The sequence below is a fragment of the Mus musculus genome, chromosome 3 (assembly GCF_000001635.26).
Source record: "Mus musculus strain C57BL/6J chromosome 3, GRCm38.p6 C57BL/6J".
NCBI classification, from domain to species: Eukaryota; Metazoa; Chordata; class Mammalia; order Rodentia; family Muridae; genus Mus; species Mus musculus.
The window spans coordinates 57,044,310-57,055,368 of record NC_000069.6 but is presented as its reverse complement, the minus strand read 5'-3'; the positions used below and the strand labels follow the sequence as shown (position 1 = coordinate 57,055,368).

At 42.5% G+C, this 11,059-nt stretch overlaps 2 non-coding genes across 2 annotated transcripts; both read right to left on the bottom strand.

Annotated features, from left to right (window-relative positions):
- Positions 1-1,089: 1,089 nt before the first annotated feature.
- Gm22269 lies at positions 1,090-1,219 on the bottom strand. The gene has a single exon (XR_003954802.1). It is a non-coding gene; the product is annotated as a small nucleolar RNA SNORA17 (small nucleolar RNA).
- An 8,458-nt stretch (positions 1,220-9,677) lies between these two features.
- LOC115489838 lies at positions 9,678-9,820 on the bottom strand. Its single transcript, XR_003954790.1, has one exon. It is a non-coding gene; the product is annotated as a small nucleolar RNA SNORA48 (small nucleolar RNA).
- Between the last annotated feature and the right edge of the window lie 1,239 nt (positions 9,821-11,059).

Sequence of the window (11,059 nt, the reverse complement as noted above, 5' to 3'; positions counted from 1 at the left end):
GTCCCTCTCACTTCTCCCTTTTCTCATACCTACCCTCCACCCCTGCAACCACACCCACAACAGAATCTTGTTGTTGAAGCTGTATTGTGTTACAGTGTGTCCCACAGTATACATTTTTGTCCACACTTCTTTGCTTGCAATTGTTCTTTCCAGTAACCTACTGATCTGGTACAATACTGGCTTTTGCTACTCTACCAATACTAGTATCTCACTGGGACATGTCCTGCTGTTGCCCAGTGTCATGGAGATCCTGTAGTTTTGGAACCAAATGACCTGACTCTCAAGAATCCCAGCAGTTCATTGACGGGGTAGATATTGGGGCAGGCCAACTCCAAGCCCTGGATCTGGGCCTGAGAAGTATCTGAGCTGGTCAGCCTACTGGCTTTTCTGGTCTCACAACATCTGGGATGGCTCGCCAGCAGCCCCTACAACCAGGGTCAGCTCTACCCTGCTGCTGGGGTGAGGTACAGGCCCCACTCACTCTCCCAAGTGCTGCAGTAGATGAGGGGCAGGTACAGCTCTTCTGTTCTCATGACCCCAAGGCAAGCTCTACTGCCTGCCACAGATGGCAAGGGGTGTGGATGTGGAAGGCATCTCTTCTCACCCACTCTGCTACATGTCAGGCAAGTTGTTGGGCCAGCTCTCTTCATTGTGCCTATACTCTTTTGATTCTCTTCCTCTTCCATTTCTCCACCACTTACTTGCTCTTCATAGTGGCACCCAGGTGTCCCCTCAGGAGTGCTATGCCCCACTTGTACTTTGTGGCACTTGGATATGGTCTGGTCTGCTCTTCCCCAGGTCTACGTGGTATTGAACTGGTAATCATCTCAGGCTAGCTCCCCACCTGAACCCCATAGTCTAGTGGTTGCTCCTTTTCTTGGCTTACCTGAGTGCCCCCATGTGAGAGTCATCTATCGCCAGCTCACCCACTGTGACCCCAGGCAGGGTTCTTCTAGTCTCCTGCTTGCTCCTCATCCTGGAAAGCCCTTCTGGGCCTGTACAGCACCAACTGGTGGTCTCTCAGGTTAGTTCCCTCTCCTGGCTCCTGATGCCCCTTTGGTGGTGTCTCCGTTTTGTTTGTTTTTAGGGAGTGTTAGGCAACTAATCATTCAGAAATTCACAGCTCAGAACACTGAGCCTACATAGCCTCTCTTCTCTCTGCCACCTCCTGACTCATATGTGTCACAGCAGCTACACCTGCAACACCTCTAGGGACAGGGGTTCTCAGGTTTATTAATTAAAAACATGTTTTGATGGTTATGCTAGATGAAGCCTATGGAAGCAGAGACTCACAGCCAAGTATTGGGCAGAGCTCAGGAAATTGTGCAGCAAAGCGTAAGGAAGAATTGTTGAAGCAGGAGGAGTCAACTACACCACAGGAAAATAGCCCACAGAATCAACTAACCAGGGCTCAGGAAGGCTCACAGAGACTGAACCAACAATGTATGGGTCCGACTTAGGTCCACTGCCTGTACATTATGGTTGTGTAGCTCAGTGTTCTTGTGGGACTACTTACAGAGGGAGTGGGGTTATCTCTGACTCTTTTTCCTGCATTGGGGACCCCTTTTCTCCTACTGGTTGCCTCACCCAGTCTTAATATGAGGTCATATGCCTAGACTTCTTATAACTTGGTATTTCGTGTTTATATGCTGTCCCTGAGAAATCTACCCCTTTCTGAAGAGAGAGGAGGAAGAGTGGATCTGGGGGGAAGGGGAGATGGTGGGGGAGAGACTGAGAAGAGAGATGGGAGGGGTAACTGTGGTCATGTGTCATATATAAGAGAAGAATAAATTTTAAAAATATTTATTGAAACAGATTCAAGAAGGAAGCTCAATTATCTTTTCAATAGAGTTTGAAAGAAAAACAATAAGGTTGGCAAATTGAAAATCCCAGCAGCTACTGGGAGGATGATGGGGAAGAAGAGAGGAAGCCATACCATTTGAGCTAGAGTCTGGTAAAGTCAGCATGTACAGCAATGAGGAATAGTACAGAGGGAGAGAGCTTCAGAGAATGACCGAGAAAGCCCAAAATGTCAAGGTAAAGATGAAATCTTCTGGGTTAAAACTCGGAAAATTATGAAACAGGTTAAGTGAGCAAGTGCGTTTTTTCATTAAAGAGATAATTATTCCTCCCATATACTGGGCATGCCATGAGGGAATTAGCCTTCCAAATGAGTTCACTCTTGGCCAAGTGGTTGATTGGCTCCAGCACATTTGATGGGTTGTCAGGGGAGGCAGCAGCAATTACAAAATGATAAATGATAAATCAAACAAGCAGTGATTTATTCTACACTCTGGTCCATTAACTCCCACAGAAGGAGACCATAGCAAACCAGTTCAGAAAGTCTTGACTTCATTTAGAGCCAAATGTAATCTATTCTTTTGGCCAGAAGAGAGCAAGTTTTCCTTAAAGAGGCCTCTACTAAGCCCCAGGAAGGCCATCTTTCCATATGGTGTTTTAAATCTTAAAGAAAGGAGAACATGAACCTTCCCTTCCTAATCTTACCAAGGAAATATGAGGTGGGATCCAAAGTGAATCATGAGGCAACACTCTGCCCTCAGTGACGTACAAGTCTGATGCCCAACTGTCCCCTCCTAGAAACCAAGCAGAAAAACCTGCATCTCAAAAGCTGAGTTTAACCTCATTATTGTAAGAACACAAAGCCAGTCACATAAACCTAAACCCAAACCCCTTTCCCATTCTCATGCTAATGCTAGAAGCAGAGATGCCCTTAAGATTCATTTTCCATCTTATTGTCACCAAAGGCCAAAGTCTTTTACTTTGTAAATGTATATTGGGGTTATGCTATATCTTCCTTACCCACTCGTGCACCCCAGAGGAAAAAGGAAAGGAAAACGACAAAAGAATCTCAGCATAAGTCTGGGATGCTCTCTGCACTCAAGTGTCCAACTTAGAGAAGGAACATTGGCCAATTATGGCGAATTGCAGGCTGGTATCCAGTTGAGCTGAGGCCTGAACCCTGATGGTCATAATTCACCTTCATGACATGGTAGGCGTTCCCTCATGCTTCTGGAACTCTGGCCCCTGCCTAAGGTACCACCTCCCATAGCCCCACAAGAGAAGCATGGCCAGTAGTCACATAAGCAATGGCCCAAGCTTCTGACCTTCAGGCTAAACTCCTCCCCAGTTACCTAGCAACAGGAAAGTCCATAAAAAGGGCTGTTCAGTCCCCACCTGCCTCTCTTACTCTTACTCCTTTGTTTCTTTATCTCTCACCTCTCTCACTTCTCTCTCCTCTCCCCTTTCTCTTTGTCTTCTTCTTTCCTCTCCCCTCTCCCTCTTTCTCTCTAGCCTTCCCCTCTCTCTTTCTACCTTCTCTCTTTCCCCTGCATTTCTATAATGAAGCTCTTAAACCATAGAGAGTCTCTGCTCCATCTAGATCTGCTGTGCCACTCTCACCAGTGTTGGGAACTCCTTCCCTCATTCCCTCTCTCCTACAACCCCGGGGCTTTAGCAAGGTAACTCCGAGGTCCCCGGTTGGGGGCTTCCCCTTTTTCACCTCCAGCTGCATGGGGCAGGCAGGCTCACCTGGGGCAGAGTGGAAAAGTGTCCAGCAGCTCTGCCTATGTCCGCCTGCCCAAAACACAGGACCTCTGGCCAGATGTTAGGCCCCCTTTCTTCTCCACTTTTCCCTAGGGACCCCAGCCTCCCCGCCCCCTGTTTTGTTCCCATCAGCCAATCTCTTATTCTGGGCCAGGCACTGCTGTCTTGAACCCTCAGAAACCCAACTATCCAGCGTTAGGCATACCTACAGGTACAGTGGGTATTTCTTTGAAGTGTCTTTAGATTCCTCTGAATATTTACCTCAATATCTCTATCTCCCAGTTTAAAGACAGATCTACATGCAGCTAGACAAGTCTTGAAGTGAGAGCTTTCCCAGCCGTAATGCAGAGGAGAGGATCTGTAGTGTCAAAGGCCAGCTCCCACAGGTCAGGAGAAACCGAGGTGAGGGCCTAGAGTCAGTGACTGTTCACTAAGTAGGCTTTTCTCTGATGGAATAAAGCTAGATTTGCTGAGGCTACCACTTCCTGTGATCAGTGAGAACGTCTCTAAATGCTTCGAAGGCCAATGAGAAGGAAAAAAGAAAAAAATTGGGGGGAGGAGGATCACACACACACACACACACACACACACACACACACACACACACAGTCAATAGATGAAACAAGACAAGCTCCAACAACCTCACACATACATATACATACATACATACATACATACATACATACATACATGCATTCACACATTGGGAGTATGGGGCAAAGCTTCAACCACTTTACAACCATATACATACATGTATCTAATTTTCTTTAAGTGAATAATTACAATGAGTATACATAAGAAAAAACATGTTCCCCATATCATCACATGATCAGTGTCCTAGGTATTCTTGGTGAAAAATGTATTATTCCCAAGGACCCAGATACATTTGTAACTAAGCAACTTGTTATAGATTAACAAAATATAAGCAAGCAAGGTAGTTTTCTCAGTCAATTTCTCTTACTGCCAGGCTGTAATGTGGTCACAAAATGAAAAAAAAAGAATCAATTATTTTAGTATTTAACTTAAAAGGTAATCTTATAAAAATCTTAAAAGAATCACAAATCTAAAATTATATAAAAAATCAGTTCTTTCAACTTTATATCCTCAGGTTCACATTTTCTCATTACCAATATTTTATTAATTTATATTAGGAAGCTGAGGACAAAAATGGGTAAGAGAAATCAATCATCAACTTGATCACCAGTCCAGCATCGCGTCAGCCAGTGCTGCCATTGTTCTCATCCCCTGACCTTAAAGAATTCCCAGCTCAATGATTAAGAGTGTGCCTTTTTAAACTTCAAATTACTTTCTAGGATTTTCTACATCAGAGCCATTGACAAAAACATCTTAAATGAACTTTGTTAACAATCTATATCTTTCTAAGGATGGTGGTCATTACTAACAATCTACATTTAGTTATATTAAGGTCTTTATAAGTTTGGTGATTGAATCATTAATCTGTTCCAGTGGCAATGGTTGAGAAAGGTCAAGCATTGTTATTGTGAATGCCAATGATACAGCCCAGTGGAAGGCTGGAAGTCCTCTTAGAATCTTCACTTATCCTCTTAGAATAAAACATAGATTAAGAAGGACATGAAGACCTTGAGAACAACAAGCAGACTGATGCTTCATAATAACATGAAGACGTCAAAATATGTAGTCCTTGGGCACACCCATTGTGACCCAATTCCATGAGTTCTAAAGTCATTATTGTAGCACAAGTCTTTAGCAAACAGACAGAGAAAGGGAACATATTTTTAATGATCACAGCTTTTGCAGTATGGGGCAGAACTTTGGACACAACAACAACAGAAAAGAAAACCATAAATGACTTTCTCTGATGAATGTAGAGGCCAAAGCTTCAATGAAATGTATATACTCAATTTGACCAAAAATTAAAAGAAATACACTATAATCAAGTTGTTTGGTTGCAGGGATGAAACTTCATTTCAACATTCAATATCAATGAATAAAATAAGGAAGTTATACTTATTTTATTAGACACACACACACACTTTTAACAAAATTCAGTATCTCTTCTAGACAAGAGTCTTCCTTCCCCAAGGACTCACATCTTTGTACACTTAGTCCTCAAATGGTAGTCCTGTTTGGGAAGTTTGTGATGCTTTTAGGAGGCACAGCCTCATTTGAGGAAGTGGGTCACTGAGTATATATACCTTGATGTTTATAGCCTGGCTCCACTTCCTGGTTCATGCTGATTCCTGAGAATGCTTGCAACACTAGCAGCTGAACTCCTTCCTGTGTCACCACAAAGTCTGTGAATTTCCATGATGTTAAAATTTAAAATAATGAACTAATTTGCTTTGCGGAGGAAGCATTCAAGATAGGGCAGAGATGCATGCCTTTAATCCCAGCACTTGGGAGATAGAGGCAGGTAGATTTCTGAGTTCAAGGCCAGCCTGGTCTACAGAGTGAGTTCCAGGACAGCCAGGGCTATACAGAGAAACCCTGTCAAAAAAAAAAAAAAAAAAAAAAAAAAAAAAAGAAAGAAAGAAAAGAAAAAAAAAGAGCCATGGTTGTTACAGAGGTCAAAACTATTGAGGATAAAATCTAGGAAAACAAGAAACCTATCCTGAGAGCAAACTGCACCAATCAGAGGGTCCATGCCGTGGAGATCCAAATCAGTTTAAAAGAGGAAAGCGTAAACTGAATGAAAAGGGAGCTGGGAGTACACCAGAGGATGATGGGGGAGTAAATATGATCAAAATACAGTGATACAATCTACAAAAATGTCACCAACTCATTATGTTGTATACTTAGTAAATTCTTAATAAAACAGTATCAAATATATTAAATATTAATCTCACATTTAAAAAATTAGTATGAAGATCAAACTCATATTAACCTTTCAAGAAAAAAATGAAATCATATGTTTTGGATCTAATCTAATATGTCTGGTATCCTCACAGAAAGAGGAGATTCTGCTGTAAATTCACCCAGAGAAAAGGCCATAAGAAGACAGGGGTGAGAACCATATCCACATGGAAGAGAAAGGCTTGAAGAAAGTCAATGCTGACCTCAGACTGCACGGTCCCATAGCTGCCAACATGGCAATAAATGTAACAGGAATGTCCTGTTGCTTAGACCCTTGGTCCATGATACTTGATTGTGGAATGCCAACACCAGGACATGAAGTGGGGCCAGTAATGAGCACTTGGGCTTCTTCGCTAAATATTATGGTTTTGTGTTTAGATCCCTGCTTTCATCTGAAGACTCAGCACCCAATGTGTTTATATTTTTAGTCATTTCCCCCTGGCAGAATAAAAGCCAATAGGCAGCAGAAGGAGAAGGAGCAGGAGGAGGAGGAGGAGGGGGGAAGGAAGAGGGAGAGGGAGAGGGAGAAGGGGAAGGAAGGGGGAAGGGGAAGAAGGGGAAGAAGTGGAAGGGGAAAGAGGAAAGGGGGGAAAAGGGGGAAGGGGGAAGGGGAAGGGGGAAGAGGGAAGGAAGGGGGAAGGGGGAGGGAAGAGGAAGGGGGAGGGAAGAGGAAGGGGAAAAGGGGGAAGGGGAAGGAGGGAAGGGGAAGGGGAAAAAGAAGGAGAAGAAGGGAAGAAGAAGAAGAGAAGAAGAAGAAGAAGAAGAAGAAGAAGAAGAAGAAGAAGAAGAAGAAGGAGGAGGAGGAGGAGGAGGAGGAGGAGGAGGAGGAGGAGGAGGAGGAGGAGGAGGAAAAAAGAAAGAAAGAAAGAAAGAAAGAAAGAAAGAAAGAAAGAAAGAAAATCAAATGGATGAATGTTCACAAAATTGAAGCTCTCAAAAGGGAAATATTCAGAGTGTTTTTCTTAGATCTTACTTTACAGGTTTTATTGAAAGAAGGCACTTCACATAAAGACTACCTTTCTGTTTCTAATGGTTACCTTTCATTAGGATGAAGGAGGGCATGCCAATTCCGGGCTCAACCTGTCTGTAGAATATGGTGATTTACTGTAATTCAATGTTTACATTTTGCATATTTTTCTTAACAGGTCTGACCATCATTTTTAGAAATCTGTACAGGCACTGTCTCCCTTTTCTGCCCTGTTGACTAATTCTCTGTAAGGCACAGGTAGGTTTACACAATGAATCCAGTTGCAAACAGAAGTTATTACTAGATATTGTCAAATAAATCACCTCCTGCAAATTACTGTGCATTCGTTGCTTTCAGCTTAATTTTATTCAGAATAAACACCCTTAGCCTTAGTCTCAATTTGAGAATGTGAGCTCTTTCTATCCTGGGTGTAAGAGAGTAGTCTAAGTGGGTTTTAAATTATTTAAAATGGTCACCTAGCTCCAATACTTTCTAAGCAACTCTTTAAATCATTGATGAGACCATCAGTCCTGCCATCTGGGTAGCACGTTAAAGAGCAAAATGGAAATGTATGCTAGCTTTAATTACTTTAAATGAGTAGACTCAGACTTGATACTACTAAGATTGTATTATAAGGAGGAAAACAGTATGAGGCTTATACTTTTCACAAATTTTAAAACTTGATCCTAGATCTATTTCTTCCTTGGTCCCTATCTCTTTTCATAGTATAAATCTGTTTGTCTTGATAATAGTGTTGGAGGTTAATGGCTGTGACAGCTTTCTGTAACTATAACAAATTACTCAAGATATTAAACCATTAAAGTGGGAAGGTTCATTTGGCTCACACAGTTTTAAAGACTTTAGTATCATTTCAATTTGTTGCATTGCTTATGATCCTGTAGGAAGATGACATATTATAGAGTTGGGAAGATAAAGCAAAGCTGTTGACATTCTGGCCAGGATACATAGAGAAAGGTATAGAGAAAGGTAAGAAACAGTCAGAGAGGAAGAGGAAGAGGGAGACATAGACAGACAGAGAGAACATCAGAATACTCACAGAAGTAACAGCCCCCGGGTGTGCTGGTTAGTTTTTGTAAAATTGACACCAACACAAGCTAAGGTCATTGTTTCACTCGGTGTCTCTTATGGCATGGGTTTCACGATCCTTGTCATACTACTGCTTTGATTAGAGATTTTGGACCTTATCTCTGTATCTCCAGTCATGGCCCTGTCCCTAGGGCACTTCCATATGAGGTGCTGCAGGGAAGCCCACTCTACTGCTTCTGGAATGTTCTCTCTGTGGAGCTCAGTTCCTCCAATCACCACATAGAACATGTGGAATAGCTTAATCAAGCAGAAATACAGTAGATTTTAGCTTTGTGTTGTCAGCTGACTTTAATGTTGTAATACACGGATTGGTTGTGGTGACTATGATTTTATTGGCTAAATCTAGTATGATGCTATGATTCAGTGTCTGGAGAAGTCTCTAAACTTGATGATCAAAATGTCGAAAGATATTCATGAGAAGGTACTAAACCCTATTTATCACATGGTATAGTGGTCTAGAAACATGTTTCTTAGACTCAACAAATTCTCAATATATATCTTTATTATCTCCTTTGTACCTTGCTTGGTACCTTCTACTGTTATTCTCTCTCTCTCTCCTCTCTCTCTCTCTCTCTCTCTCTCTCTCTCTCTCTCTCTCCCTCTCCCTCTCCCTCCCCTCTCCCTCTCCCTCTCCCTCTCCCTCTCTCTCTCTCTCTCTCTCTCTCTCTCTCTCACACACACACACACACACACACACACACACACACACACACACACACACACACACACTCACACACACACACACACATACATGAGCCATGGACACTGACCCCCAGTACTGCGTAGTCATGGACTTAGATAAGACTTTCAGTAGAGGCTTGGACTGAGACTTCACCATGGCTCCAGGTGGCAGGGCTGGCCACTCACGGCAGGCTACTCCTCTCCACCCTTCAGTCTCCAGTTCCATCTTTCTTCATAGTGCCCAAGTTTCTTCACTTCTCTTTCTTTTCCATTTGACCTCTCCATACTTCCATATTATAGTGGCTCCTACTTCAGGCTAGCCATGCAGCTGGCAGGCCTCTGGGTGACATCCTCCATCTCTGCAGCCTGACAAGTTGGCAAACAGGTGTCTATGGCCTGCCTGTGTTATGGACTGGAGGGCAAGTCTGTGGGTGGCATGGCAGTCCTCAGGCCTCTGTCTTCCTCCTCTCATGCTTCCCTACCTGGTTTTAATTTGATTTATTTTGTTTTGTTTTATTTTGTTTTACAAGACTCAGACATAAGACAGCTTTGGCCACCAAGCCAGGCACCAAACTAGGATGACTGAAGGACTGCCATCTGCTCTGTCCCTGACTGATACAAGAACACCAACACCAACAAAGTGTCTCTTTGCTCATTGCCAGGGTATAAACTCTCCTTTCTTAATCTGTCTTTTGCTACAAGGCTCCCAGATGAGAATTAAGTATGGTAGCAGCAAAGCTAATTTTCTTCCTGTCACAGTCTTAGCTTCAGCAATAAATACTGATACTTGTTTTAACACAGCAAGGAGTTCACCTTTTAATCCTAGTCCACTGCCACTAACATCCCTTGCACGTCCGCCCCCAGTTGCTGATTTGGTCCAACACGTGCACACTCTCTCCATATGCCTGCACATGTATGAATACAACAAAAATAAGGGAGGTTTGTGGAATTGCAAGCTGTATGCTGCCCATGTGTAGCTTTTCTGATTATCATGCTGTTTTAGGATGAGACTTGATAGCTTGTTAAAATTCTCATTTGATGTCTTTTCATAAAAAAAGTACCTTATCAGCATGAGGTACCTGCTAGCCTGGTAGCAGCTTAGGGCCTCTCACTTATGTGGAGGGTTCCATGAGGCCACTCTCTACCACACTACTTCTTTGAGAATCTATGCATTTTACTTATTGTATCTAACAAATCAAAGATTGTTTTGATCCCAGATCTGTTTTGGCAGGTTTTCCGATCAACCAGGGAATTTTTATTTCAGTGGGAGACTTTAGAAAACTAAGTCCTTCAAAGTTTGTGAATTAAATTTCAGTGTCTTTGTAGTACAATGAGTCTATGACGCTATGAATATGCTCTAATGAAATATGAATTGGTGATATGTATATATATATATACATATATATATACATACACATGTGTATGCATATATACAGAATATGTTAATCAAGCTACTCTAGAGAAACAGAACCAATTAGATATGCAGTATGCAAGTAAGTCATAGGAAGTTGATTATGGATATTGCTTCTCTGGCTTTGAGGACTGAGATGTCCCAGGACATGCCCTCTGAAAAATGGGAGAACCTTTCTGTGGTCTTAACAATTGAACACACTGGAAATGGCCTGAAGACAGGAGGGACAATGAAGCTGGTGATATAACTCACTCTGACTGCAAAAGGAATGGGGTTGGAAGCTGGGGACCATTCATAGTTCTAGGTTGGATGCTTGAAGCTTGCTGGGTAGATAGAGTGAAGTGGTATAAGTCTCAGCCAGATTTCAAGTGAGTTCTGACTTTCAAAAGGTGAGTGTATCAGCTTAAGAGGGGATCAAAATTTCCCCTCTTTGTATTTTGGCACCACTGGGTACCAAATGGCAGACTTGATTATACCATCTGTATGAGTCAAGA